Here is a 4079-nt window from a genome sequence, read left to right as displayed (position 1 = left end):
GGTATACACCAGCCTGGCATGGGATTTACTGTCCTGCTTCTAGGTTCTCCAGGTGGCACTATGAGTAGGCACCACAGTGCCTGGCTGGCTGGCTGGGTGGCTAGCTGGCTGGCTGAATTTTTCTTTGTTTTTTCTTTCTTTCTTTTTTTTTCCTTTTTGGTTTTTCAAGACAGGGTTTCTCTGTATAGCCCTGGCTGTCCTGGAACTCACTCTGTAGGCCAGGCTGGCCTCTAACTCAGAAATCCACCCGCCTCTGCCCCCAAAGTGCTGATATTAAAGGCGTGTACCACCACTGCCCGGCTTTTTTCAGTTTTTCAAGACAGGCTTTCTCTGAGTAGCATTGGCTCTCCTAGACCTTGCTCTGTAGACCAGGCTGGCCCCATACTCATAGAGATCCTTCTGCCCCTGCCTCCTGAGTGCTGGGATTAAAGGTGTTTTCCACTACTGCCTGGCCAATGGCTGGCTTTTTATGTCGGAGATAAAGGCTTACTAATTTAACTTCAAGTAAAAATTAAATCATGAACAGATTACACTCTCTTAAATGGTAAAATCTTAGCTCATGGCTACACTCCCCACACCTGGAGGGAAAGACAGGAAGACCTTGAACTCTCAGCCAGCCTGGGCTACATTGGAGGATCCTGCTTCCAAATACAAACCAAAATGATAAAGTCATTGTGAACAGTAGCTAGATATGGACATGTATACTCATACACATATGCTTCCACAAGTTGGTGAGAAATGTCTAGGAATTAGAAAGAGAACAGGGAGGGGTGTATTGGAGAGAGGAGAGGGAAGGGAGAAATGAAAGAATTATGTTATAATCTCAAAAAGAAAAGAAAGAGTTTAAGTAGCTAGAAGTTTTCAGAGTGGTTTGGGTACCATTTGGGAGCTTGCTTTTCTGATTTTCAACATTCTGAACAACGTCCATGACACTGGTTCTCTGGTCATTTCCTTGGTCTTCAGAAGTAGTAGACACTAGATGCCTTCTCGCTTCTCCCCTGCAAGCTACCAGCGAGTGGCAAAAGGAAGCTCACTCTTATGATCTTGCTTTTAGCACAGTGGACACAAAATAGGAGGTAATTTTTATTAAAGCCAGGTGCAAAACTGTTAATGTCACAACTTTTTATTTCTTTATTACTTTTTTTTTTGTTTGTTTGTTTGTTTTGGTTTTTTCAAGACAGTGTTTCTCTGTGTAGCCCTGGCTGTCCTGGAACTCACTCTGTAGACCAGGCTGGCCTCAAACTCAGAAATTTGCCTGCCTCTGCTTCCCAAGTGCTGGGATTAAAGGCATGCACCACCACTGCTCGACTTCCTTATTACTTTTTAAATTGCAGATGGAACCTATTACAAATCTTTAGGTTATCGCAGGAAGGTAGTGGGTTTCATCAGGATGTCTTCAAGCACGTGTGTGTAGCATGCATACATTACACATGCATCATGTCACCCATCACTCTCTTCCCCCTCAGCTAAGAGAAGCCCTTCCTTTCCTAGCTGAGTTTGTCAGTTCTGCTCTGCTTTTACCTTAATTCCATTACATATCCCCTCTTTGCCCCCAATGTCTTCCTGTTCTCATAATCCTGTTCTGTGACCTACGAACATGAACACATGCACACACACATACTCTCGCACCTATACTCACATGAACACCCACATACTCTCACACACACATTCACATGCACAGATACATACTCTCAGACTCACATACACATATGTGTGCACACATACACACCACACACTCTCACATGCACATACACACTTACATTCACATATACACTCACATGCACATACACTTACACCCTCTCACATGCATGTACACACACACTTATACACACACACTCATATGCACATGTGCACAGTTTCTCTATATGAGAGGAAAGCTAAGACACCCTGAGTCTGGCTTTATTTCACCTACTGTAATGACTTCCGATTCCTTCTATTTTCATAAAAATGCCATACTTTCATGTTTCTTTATTACTGCATAGGATTCCACTGTGTATGCACAGCATAGATCTTTCTCCAGGCTGGTTCCAGTTCCTGCTGTTGTGAGTCATGGAGATGCAGCTATCTCTGTGGTGTAGACCTGGAGTCTTTGGGCGGACACCCAGGACTGCTCTAGCTGGGTGAGATGGTGGCATTATTTTCTGTGATTTGAGGAACAGCTGCACTGCTTCTCACAGAGTCCGTTCAAGGTTACACAGCGCCAGCAATCAAGAAGTGTCCCTCTTCCCTCACATTGTCACAGGCCATATTTTATACTTCTTTATATGTTAGTGTGCACACATGTATGTGTGCCACAGCACATGTGTAAAGGTCAGAGGACAACTTCCTTTAGTTTCTCCTTGCACTGTGTGGAATCAGGGAGTTAAATTTAAGGGGTTAGTCACGGCACATGGTGCCTTTACCCACTGAGTCATCTTGTGATACCTTCATTGGTATTTGTTGGGATTTTTTTCCTTTAAAATTGAATTATAATCACACCACTCTCTACTCTGCTTCCTCCTTCCTAACCTTCAGTGCCGGTCCCTCCTGATATCTCTCCCAAATTCACAGCCTCCTCCTTTCCTTTAACTGCTATTACATAGGCATAGACACAAACAAACACAAAGGCAGAAAGGTCGTCTGACCCTGAGTAGTTCATTTTAGTCATATTTGAGCACAGCAGAATTTGGTGACAATTTTCCTGGTGAACACTAGCTCAGTCCCATGTGCACAATAAAGCTTAAGACATGGAAAGGCGGGGCTGGAGAGATGGCTCAGAGGTTAAGAGTACTGACTGCTCTTCCAGGGGTCCTGAGTTCAATTCCCAGCAACCACATGGTGGCTCACAACCATTTGTAATGAGATCTGATGCCCTCTTCTGGTGTGTCTGAAGACAGCTATAGTGTACTCATAAGTAACAAATAAGTATTAAATGAAAAAAACAAACAAGGAAGCGATAGACACCCAAACTCTTTGTAAGGTCCATATGACACCTTCCATGGTAATGGGTTCCACAGACTGACAAGCTCCTAATAAGGGTCTGGTGGAACATCCAGTGTGGTCTTGGCTACACAGATAGCTCAGAATCTCCAGGCTATTAACTATGTTCACGTCCAGCCTTCTAGGTGGAAAACAGGTTACACATCCTCCTTTTGAAGGGACAGCCCTGTGTGTTTAACATTCCTGATTCCTTGTGCTATCTGTGAGCACAAGGACCTCTCTGCCTCCCCCAGTTAGGTGGAGGGGCTGGACCTGTGTGGAAGATGTGGGCCCTGGTCTGAGCTGGAGGTTGATAGCAATGTAAGTGGAGCTCAACAGAATATACCAGGGCAAGGATGTTGAGTCCAGGTTAGACCTGAGGAAGGGGGGCAGGGAATTAGAGAGTAGGAATAGGCATGCTCACTAGGCTAGACCTCAACACAAGACATACAGAGCTGCCCTGTGTCTGGAAGTTTGATGTTGCACAGAAGGGATGAAGTCAAAGGATTCCACTGGGACAAGGACAGAACTTTGTTTTGCTTTTTTTTTTTCTTTCCTTTTTTTGAGACAGGGCAAATCTATTCTGTAGCTCTGGTTGTCACTATGTAGACCAGGCCTGCCTCAAATTCACAGAGATCCATGTAGCTCTTCCTCCCAAGTGCTGGGGTTAACAGCATGTGCTACTATATGTAGGTACAGAGAGACACATTTCAAAGATATTTCCTTTGTTGTTATTTTGCCTGGATGCATATTTTTCCTGTAATTTTTATTTTTGCATCAAATTTTAATTTGTTTTTTACTTTATGTGTTGAGAGGTTTTGCCTACCTGTGTGTGGCAGGTGGGGTGGGGAGCCGGGCATGTGTATAATGGGTGTGCAGTGTCCACAGAGGTCAGAAGAAGACATTGGGTCCTACAGAGGTGGAGTAAGAGATAGTTTGTGATAGATAGATAGTCCTGTAGATGCTAGGGAAGTAACCTGGTCCTCTGCAAGAGCAACCAATGCTCTTTCCCTCTGTGCCAGCCCTCAGATCCTCCTTCCCTTTAAGTATTGGACTGGCTGGTTTTGTGTGTCAACTTGACACAGGCTGGAGTTATCTCAGAGAAGGGAGCTTCAGTTGGG

The sequence above is a fragment of the Mastomys coucha genome, unplaced genomic scaffold (genome assembly GCF_008632895.1).
Source record: "Mastomys coucha isolate ucsf_1 unplaced genomic scaffold, UCSF_Mcou_1 pScaffold23, whole genome shotgun sequence".
Lineage (NCBI taxonomy): Eukaryota > Metazoa > Chordata > Mammalia > Rodentia > Muridae > Mastomys > Mastomys coucha.
This window is presented reverse-complemented; position numbering follows the sequence as displayed.